General features: G+C 39.6%; 1 protein-coding gene across 1 annotated transcript in view; it reads right to left on the bottom strand.

Moving 5' to 3' along the window:
• LOC105537385 (chromosome unknown open reading frame, human C11orf53) overlaps positions 1–8508 on the bottom strand; it is a 32006-nt gene extending 23498 nt beyond the window's left edge. The window contains exon 1 of the mRNA XM_011976956.1: positions 8404–8508. The gene's annotated coding sequence lies outside the window, so the exon portion shown is untranslated. The remainder of the gene's footprint in view (positions 1–8403) is intronic.
• Positions 8509–9985: the final 1477 nt, after the last annotated feature.

Here is a 9985-nt window from a genome sequence, read left to right as displayed (position 1 = left end):
CTTCCTTCCTTCCTTCCTTCCTTCCTTCCTTCCTTCCTTCCTTCATGAGTCTTGCTCTATCGCCCAGTCTGGAGTGCAGTGGTGCAATCTCGCCTCACTGCAAACTCCACCTCCCAGGTTCAAGCGATTCTTGTGCCTCAGCCTCCTGAGTAGCTGGGATTACAGGCGCACCCCACCATGCCCGGCTACTTTTTGTATTTTTAGTAGAGATGGGGTTTCACCATGTTGGCCAGGCTGGTGTCAAACTCCTGACCTCAAGTGATCTGCCCGCCTTGGCCTCTCAAAGTGCTGTGTTACAGGCGTGAGCCACTGCACCTGGCCAATAAGTCTTTTTCTACCTACCTGCTTCATGCTTTGCTCTCCCTCCTCTGAACCTCCCTCATGTTTACTGATGGTCACACTCAACTCGTTTGGCACTTGGAGCAAAGGCATCTTTTTATTTTTAATCACTTATAATTTTTTACCCCCAACTAAACAGTATATTTCTTAAGGGCAATGAATTTCTTATATTGTTTTGAATTGTAACAAACATCACTCCTCACATGCAGTTGAGTGTTTAATAGCAATGGCATTGATAGAGCACCTACCATGTGCCAACCTCTTGGCAAATATTAAGTGTAATCCTTAGGATAACCTTGCAAGGTAGATATTATTATCTTCCTTTAGCAGCTAGGTTAAACAACTTTACTGTTACCACACAGTTGGCAAATGGCAGAGCGGGGATTTGAATTCAGGTCATCTGGATCTAGAGCCCAAACTCTTCGCTATGCTGTGTTTTCTGTGTCTTAGAATATGAACTTCAGGCTGGGCATAGTGGCTCCCGCCTGTAATCCCAGCACTTTGGGAGGCCGAGGTGGGCAGATCACGAGGTCAGGAGTTCGAGACCAGCCTGGCAAATATGGTGAAATCCCGCCTCTACTAAAAATACAAAAATTAGCTGGGCGTGGTGGCGCTCGCCTGTATTCTCAGCTACTCAGGAGGCGGGGGCATAACAGTCGCTTGAACCCAGGAGGCGGAGGTTGCAGTGAGCCAAGATCACGCCTCTGCACTCCAGCCTGGATTACATAGTGAGACTCTATCTCAAAAAAGAAAAAAAAAAAAAATGAACTTTAGTAAACCTAAGTGCTGTAGGTTCCCAGACAACAGAGTAATCTGAAACGTCAGCTCAGACGTGCTTCAAATAGGGTAAAAGCTAGTTGTCTGAGACTCAGGTCTATTTTAAATCCTAAACAATGAGATTAGGATTTAAATATTTAAAGAAATGGAAATATTTGAAGTATGAATAATGAAAATAACAAAGATAAATAAATGGAATAAACATTAAAAAATTTAAGTCTCAAAAGTGAATACTGAGATGTGGCTCAGAAGCTACAAAGTAGCTGCTATGTAGGATGAACAAGTCTAGAGATAAAAGGTACAACATGAGGACTACAGTTAATAAAGTTGAATTGTTAGGGATTTTTGTTAAATAAGTAGACTTTAGCAGCTTTTGCCACAAAAAGTAACTAAGTAACAGTAAGTAATAATGATTCGAAAAGCGAACACTTGAGGTTGGAATGAAAAAAACAGATCGCTTGGGAATAGTTAAATTTTGGTCTGTACTTGTATAGTATATATAAATCAAGGCTGATGAGATAGGGGATATATTAATTTGCTTCACTATAGTGGCAATTTTGCTACATATATGTATCCCATAAGGGTCATGTTGCAAACATCAGTTATACACAGTAAAATTTATTTGAAAAAAATAAACACAGAAACTAGGGAAATCTTAGACACGTGACCCAACTCTCCGCTTTTATAGACAGAGACACTGAGGCTCAGAGAAGAGAAGGGAATTACCCAAGACTATTTGCAGGCAGAAGGAGGGGTTCAAACAGACTAAAGAAGTAGCAGCTTCTCTTTTGGTAGACGAGAGATGTGTTACCCAAAGTTTCAGGGAAATCAAAGAAACTTTAAGATGATAGAATATACAGCTTCCAATTGCATGTATTTTTCCCTCCTAATACTTCACAAAAAGTCCAAATGCAAATCCCAGATCTGGACATCACAATGTTTACACTTGGTGGTAACTGAATTGTGCACATGATTGGTATAGCAAAGCAGCAGGTGAATGTGGAACTAAACAAAGGTCCAACTAGCAGTCCTGCTGGAAGGACAGCTGGTTTTAGGGACTAAGACAGACAATGCACATCTGTTGTACAGTTAGAGTCTGCCCAACTTTATGGCAATTGCTCTATGTCATAAACACGCCGAATGGTGCCTATTCACCTTCTGTTCCTCCAAAATTTCCCATTAAATACGTACTATTGTCATACTTCTTTCCATTGCTTGTAATATTAACCCTCCAAAATAATGAGGAAAGATTAGTAACTGAGAGACCTAGCTGACCATATTGCTTTATCCTCTATGCCCTTGATGTCAAGATTTTAGAAGCAAATTTAAATATAAGAATTTAGGATAATGTACAGAAAGAAAATAACTGTAAGTCATTCTGATTTGAAAAGCAAAAACTTGAGATTGGCATGCAAGAGTCACGCTGTGTGGAAATAGTTCACTTTTGGTTTCTATATGTAGAGCATGTAAAAATCAAGGCTGTTATAATCCAAATCTATTTCTCACTTGGGATATTTCTCCTTAACATTCTCCTCAGTTCAGACCTTATAAAAACAGAGCCAGAAATCTTCATTTATTTTTCCTTTGGTTTATGTAGGATATTAACTTAAAGGAACTTTCATGTCTATTTTCTTATTGTTCCTGGCTATAGCATTTTGATGAATGAGAAGAGCAAGAGAGCTGTTAGTTTGTCCATAAATCAACAAAATAAATGGAACATCAAAGCCTGATTCCTAGGCTCAATCTTAACATCTCCTATACCACACGGCACTTCCCCATCTCCCCAACAGTTTCAGTTCCAAGCTGATTTCCTTTTCTACACAGCAGGTTTTATGTATTTTCCTCTCATGCCAGCTGATGTATATTCAACAATTTTAAATAAATCCATAAGATAGCTTAAGAAAAACTTGATTAAAAGGAACAATGGTCTGAAAATCACTCACTAACTTTCAAAACAAAACTGAAAAATTGTGGCTATTAGGCTTATTGCTTTTTTTTCTACATATAATAAAGAGGTTATTGAATTTTATGATGTTATTTGAAAATAATTCAATGATTAGCTTTTATAGAACTCAATTGAAATGGTGTAGTTGAAAAAATGCAGCAATCAGAACTTAATTTTGTGTGTGTGTGTGTGTGTGTGTGTGTGTGTGTGTATTTGGCACTAGATGGTGGTGAATGGCTCACATTTATATATCTTAGTAAAAGATCTAGTAGTGTGGTAAAGAATAACAGAAAAATTTGAGAAAGAAAAAAGAAAAACCATTATTTAAAAATAGACATACATAGCAATAGTTGTGAAACCACAGAATTATAGCTAAAATGTATAGAAGTGGTTTTAATTTCTAGTCTTTGGTGAAAGTCTCTTTTGATGCAAGGGATATTTTTTCTTGTTCCTACTGCAAAGATGTGAGAAACATTTCATGGTATCAAAAACAGATGTTCATGAGGGAAACTGCGGTAAAAATGGATCAACAGAGTCTTGTATAAGTTTATCAGTGTCGTCACAAATAAAAGAGCAGCAACTGGGGCATCACATAGATACCTCCTGAAGTACGCCTATCCAGAGGGGTGGGGGACATAGTTTTCAGAATATGTGAGTATTAGTTTTCTAGGACTGCTGTAACAAATTATCACAATCAGGATGGGTTAAAACTAGCAGCATTGATTCTCTCATAATTCTGGAATTCTGTCCAAAATCAAGGTGTTAGCAGGGCTGTGAGCCCATCAGACTCTAGAGGAGAATTTGCCTTTGCCTTTTCAAGCTTCTGGTGGCTGCTGGTAGATATTCCTTGACTGTGGCCTCATCACTCCAATCTTTGCTTAAGTGGTCACATTGCCTTTGTGTATCTTCTCCCTGGTGTGTGCTTCTCTCTCAAAACTCCCCCTTGTGAGGGAGGATACTTGTGGATGCATGTGATTGTACTGAGAACTCACTTAAATAATGCCAGGTAAGGGCCTCTTCTAAAGATACTTCACTTAACCACAAATTCTGCCATATAAAGCAGAACCCACTGGTCCCAGGGATTTGACATGGGATCTCTGGGGCTCCATTTTTTAACCTACCACAATGTGCTTATGGTAAACCGTATGGTAGGGCCTCTGACTGGTCATTACTCATGCTGTTAGCTACAAATTTTGAGCATGTCTAATGAATAACTTCTCTGACTGAACTTGCTCGAGATATGAGAATCATTGTGTCCTAGTGCATTGGTATGAAAGAGGGGAGGTGGTCTCAGTATGAGCCATCGAATCAGAGCCCCACAGTGTCTCCCAGAACATGATGTTCCATGATTCTTTCTTATTGGGTTGCATTTGCAACAGGGACAGAAATAGGCCCTCGAGAGTGGATGACTAATGTATATGATATCCTTGAGATTTACAGATATTCTAGAGTAGTGGTTGAGAGGATGAAACATCAGTAAGTGGACAGTAAGGGCAATTCATGCAAATGTCTAAAGTCCAAATAACCGCATTTTGGGACTTTATGCATTTAATTATCTGAATTTAAAAAGTCAGTGAAGTGAGGATGAGTGTAAGCTACTAGTGTTGAGATGCTGGATAATATGATGGGGGCAGGAAGTTAAGGGTGAGTTCATACCATCTATGCACTTGATGCCTGAGAATATCTACCATGGTTAGAGCCAGTGCATACTTTTGTTGTTCTAGAAGTTGTCTCCACATGGTATATTTTCTTTTCAAAAAACCTCTTTGTTTGCATGTATCAGAGATTATTCTACTGTAGTCCCCATTGGCCGTTCCCTTTAAATATGGAATGTGGGCTGCGTGCGGTGGCTCACGCCTGTAATCCCAGCACTTTGGGAGGCTTAGGTGGGTGGATTACCTGAGGTCAGGAGTTCGAGACCAGCTTGGCCAACATGGTGAAACCCCGTCTCTACTGAAAATACAAAAATTAGCCAGGTGTGGTGGCACACGCCTGTAATCGCAGCTAATCGGGAGGCTGAGGCAGGAGAATTTCTTGAGCCCAGGAGGTGGAGGTTACAGTGAGCTGAGACTGTGCCACTGCACTCCAGCCTGGCCAACAGAGTGAGACTCTGTCTCAGAAAAAAAAAAAAAAAAAAAAAAGGAATGTGGAATTAGGAGCCATCTGTTACTTGTAAATTGTGCAGCTTTGAAATAATTACTTCCCTTCTCTTATTCTCAAAGCACTCATCTGTAAACTGGGAAACTGTGTAAATATCAATCAGAGGGTTAAGTGTGTCTATCAAATGCAACAACACATGAGAAAGTGCACTTTAAACTGTTCTTACATAAATGTTATTATAGTCATCATATTATATGGCTATGCTGCCTGGTATTTTGTCTTCAGCTTTCAGTCTAGGGCTGCTTGGTTGCTAAGTTCTTGTATTTTTCAAATATGTAAGTATTTTTTCTTTCCACCAGGTTATTTGGTGTTCAGTGGCATGAACTATGTATTATATATGTTTCTTGTATCCACTTTCTCTGTAAGAGACCCAGTGTCACTGGGTCAATAGCAAGAGCTCAGCAAGTTCTTATCTGAAGAGAGATAAAAACCTTGGCTGTGACATGTGAGGCTTAGACACTTGCTCTTTGCTCTATGGCAAAGTTCTCAAACAATGATGTGCAAAGACACCACCCAAGCAGCTTGTAAAAAAATGATACAATGACCACGGCTTGGCTCCAACCCAATAATAGTAGAAATGGGACAGGTCCAGGGATCTGTATTTTAAAATGAAATAAAATAATATGGTTTATTATTAATTATGTTTAGAGTGTCTCATTTTATAAAAAGTAAGAACTCACCAAAAAATAAAGAAAGGAAACAAAACCTGTGACTTGATAGCCACAGATCTTGAGCAAGAAGTCATATTAGGTAAATTTTAAAGAAAAAAAGTATGTCCACCATTTGGATATACACTTTCATGCCCTTTAATGAAAATTTCCTTTTTCTCTAACTCTGGTATAGTGCCTTATCATTTGTATATAGGCATTGATGATACAAGGTGTGAATTACACACTCATTCACCCTGGGCAGACACCATGTTTGTTCCTTGATGATGGATATTACCCTTATGTGCAACTCTTGTCTTTCCGGTTGATAGTTTGCCTGAAACTTTCATCAACTTTCATAATTTAGTTGCTGTCTCATGTTAGTTGCAGTTACTGTGGTCAAGTAACCCATATGATTCCACTTGAAGCTATGGTTCATTTTAAGTAGATTCTGAATTCCTTCTCTCTCTCTCTCTAGTCTAAGAGACTAGATTTGGATTGATATTTTATTTTTATTATTATTACTGTTTTGAGACAGAGTGTCACTGTGTTGCCCAGGCTGGAGTGCAGTGACATGAACTCAGCTCACTGCAATCTCTGCCTCCCAGGTTCAAATGATTCTCCCACCTCAGCCTCCTGAGTAGCTGACATTACAGGCACGAACCACTACACCCGGCTAATTTCTGTATTTTTAGTAGAGATGGGATTTCACCATGTTGGCCAGGCTGGTCTGGAACTCCTGACCTCAAGTGATCTGCCTGCCTCAATCTCCCGAAGCGCTGGGATTACAGGCATGAGACACTGTGCCCTGCTGTATTGATATTTTTATCACACACCCCAGGTGATTCTGAGCAGGCACTGTGAGAAGCACTGAACTAGGAGCAGACAAGGAGCCAATTTTTCAGATTTCTCTGTGGCAGATAAGCTCCATTTGTTTAACTAGAAGAGAGGTGGTGACTTAAAAGAAAGGATAATGGCCGGACGTGGTGGGTCACGCCTCTAATCACAGCACTTTGAGAGGCTGAGGCAGGCGGTCATGAGGTCAGGAGTTTGATACCAGCCTGGCCAACATAGTGAAACCCTGTCTCTACTAAAAATACAAAAAAAACAAAATTAGCCGGGTGTGATGGCAGGCACCTGTAATCCCAGCTACTTGGGAGGCTGAGGCAGGAGAATCGCTTGAATCACTTGACCCTGGAAGGCGGCGGTTGCAGTGAGCCGAGATTGCACCACGGCACACGAGCCTGGGCAACAGTGTGAGACTCCATCTCAAAAAAAAAAAAGGATAACATAAAATATGCAATAAAAGCTGTTCCTGGATGGGAGGAAATTGAACGTTCATTTGAAGCATGTCCCAAGAGTTTGATTTTGGAGCAGAGTTGAACATGGTGCCAACATTCTCAGCAGACATGCTGGAAGAGCCAATACCTGCTGTGTATCAGCCCCTGCACTAGATACTGGACATGGTTGCCTCATTTATTTCTGGTCATCGGCTCTCATGCCCTGCACCCAGCTGGTGCCAACAGATGCCTGACATTCATGTGATTATATTTTACTTGATAGAATAGGTGTTTATATGTTGATCTTGGTAATCAAATGATATTGCCATTCTAAAACCATTTCTGAGATCTGATGTAACTACTTAAACATTTGGGGTATACAGTAGAACTATTTATAAAGACACGGATGGCAGATAAAGATTTTAGACTCAGAACGTCTCCTACTAGGATTTTAAAATCTGATTTTGCATGTTACAGAGATTTTTTTTTTTAAGTTGTCTCTGTTGGGTTTAGAATAACAATTATGTGGATGAAGGTGAGTATTATTCCCACCAACCAAGCCCTTGTTGGTAATCCATGGGTTGGGGAAATGAAAAAGTCAGGACACACCATCTTTCAATTGCTGTGAACCACAGTAGCCAGCCAGTAAGATCACAGAGCTCCTGGTGCTCCTGCTGGCTGCTAACAGATATGCCATAATTTTAATAACAGTTAGAGATATTTATAGCTGGAGGGGACCCCGGAGGTCATTTTGCCTAACTCTTTTCATATTGGGCCCAGAAGAGTAAAGTGACTTTCCCAGGGCCACATGACTGGTTCCCGGCAAGGGCCAGGGCACCTCTCTACTGGTGTTCTTCCACTCCACAGGCTTCTCAGTCAGGAGGAGCACCAGCATTTATTGACTGTGATTTATGTGACATCCAGTTATAAGGGAATAGGAATTCTGTTTCTAAGGGCATATAGTCAATAGCAGATGAATAAAGACATGAAAACTCTTTCAAAAAGGGCATGAAAACCAGCATAAAGTAGACTAGGATGAGATTGAAGTAAAGGGAGTGTAAGTTAAGGTGTAAATGCTGGCACCACTAAGTGAGAGAGAGATCGTCAGTCATGGGGTGATTGTGTACTGCGTGCCAGTTAAAGGAAGGCTTTGCTTTGAGAATATCAGACCCAGAAAGTGGGGGATTGGTGTGTGGATAAAGGGAGAGGAGAGAGAACCTGCAAGCACCTCAGAATGTGTTAAATTGGGACTTACATTAAGTCTTGAGTTACTTGTTTGCCTGGATCGTTTTTCAGCCAGGAGATCTTTGACTGTATGCTTCACTCTCACGCCTTGATACACTCGTTTGCTGTGGTCTCCTGGGACTTAAGCAAATGGAATAGTCACAACAAATGTGGATGGAATCATTAGGTTAACCTCCCATAGGACATATTTAGGGGCTGATCATTGTGATGTCATTTTCTTGATAGAATGCTAGAATTCTTGGATTTGAAGTAGCTTTGATAGAGTGGCTTCAATAGAGCCCTGTCTCCTGGTCTTTGATAGAGACTCATCTAAGCTCTACAAGTGACAGAAACACTGTTCCATCATCTGCACAACAGCTCTTCAAAGTCCCTTCCTTGTACTCTGATTTGTCAAGATTTACTCTGTCAAGGTTTACAATTTATGCTTTAATCACAAGACCAAGGATTGGCTGCAACTTGGAATGATGCTTCTAAATGCATGAGGTAGAAGTTAGATTTGTATGATTCAGGTTACAGCATAACAGTATTCCTGCCCTATTATACCTGATGGGAGTGAGCAGGTCAACAGGAGTTTTAAGAAGATTATGTTCTTAAGAAGAAAGTTGTTTGTTATTGGTTTACTGCACGAAATAAATATGTTTTGTTTTTGAAAATCGGTGATTCAACATGAGGAGTTACTGCTTTGAAATAAGGCAGAAGATAAATAAGGAATCATTCATTCATTTAACAGATATTTATTGAGCACTTACTATATTCACTTACTGAAGACGTTGTAGTACTTGGCAATTTACATGTATTACTTCATTTGATCTGTTTTACAGATGGGGAAACTGAGGTCTGGGGCTAAATTATTTGCAAGGTCTCATAGCTGCTTATAAGCAATGGAACTGGAATCCAGACTTAGGTCAGTTTGTAGTATCAACAACCAGAAAAATTTGCCATTTTCATCATGAGGGAATTACAGACAGATAACAGACTATAGAGAAAAACATTTCCCCAAAGTTGTAAAATTGACAACATTGCTTCTAGGCATAGTGAGAACCTTGTTACTGAGGATGGTGAGGAAATAATAAGAGAATCTTTTGTTTGGTCTATTCTAGAAAGCATTTATGCACCAAATTAGTGGTTCTACTAGAGGAATTCTAAGATGTTTTCTAATCTATAATTGTTGTTCTGTAGTAGGTTAGATAACTTCCATTTAATTAAAATTAAATCCATTATAGTTGAGGTGTTGCTGGCTTACCAACAAATTCAGCTGGTACAGAATTCAGCATCAGTGTGTGTGGCAGAATATAAAAACAAATTTATATATGAGCCACATAACCTAAATTAATCTCTAATCTGGCTGAATTTGTAGATAGTCTAGAATATATTTCATTTATGAGTCAAATTGCATTGTAAAAAGAATGAAAGGAAGGAAGGAAGAAAGGAAGAAATGAAAGCTACAACCAGAGGTAGTATGGTGCATTGGAGAAAAGAGGTTGCTGGTAATCACAACTACACATTAGTCACTAACTTGGAACAATAATAATCTCTCAGTTCCATTTTCCTCATGTGTAAAATGGGTATGATCACCTCTTCTTAGCTGTCTT

Source organism: Mandrillus leucophaeus, unplaced genomic scaffold (assembly GCF_000951045.1).
Source record: "Mandrillus leucophaeus isolate KB7577 unplaced genomic scaffold, Mleu.le_1.0 Scaffold172, whole genome shotgun sequence".
Taxonomy (NCBI): Eukaryota; Metazoa; Chordata; class Mammalia; order Primates; family Cercopithecidae; genus Mandrillus; species Mandrillus leucophaeus.
The sequence above is the reverse complement of the archived record's forward strand: the minus strand, read 5'-3'. Positions and strand labels throughout refer to the sequence as shown.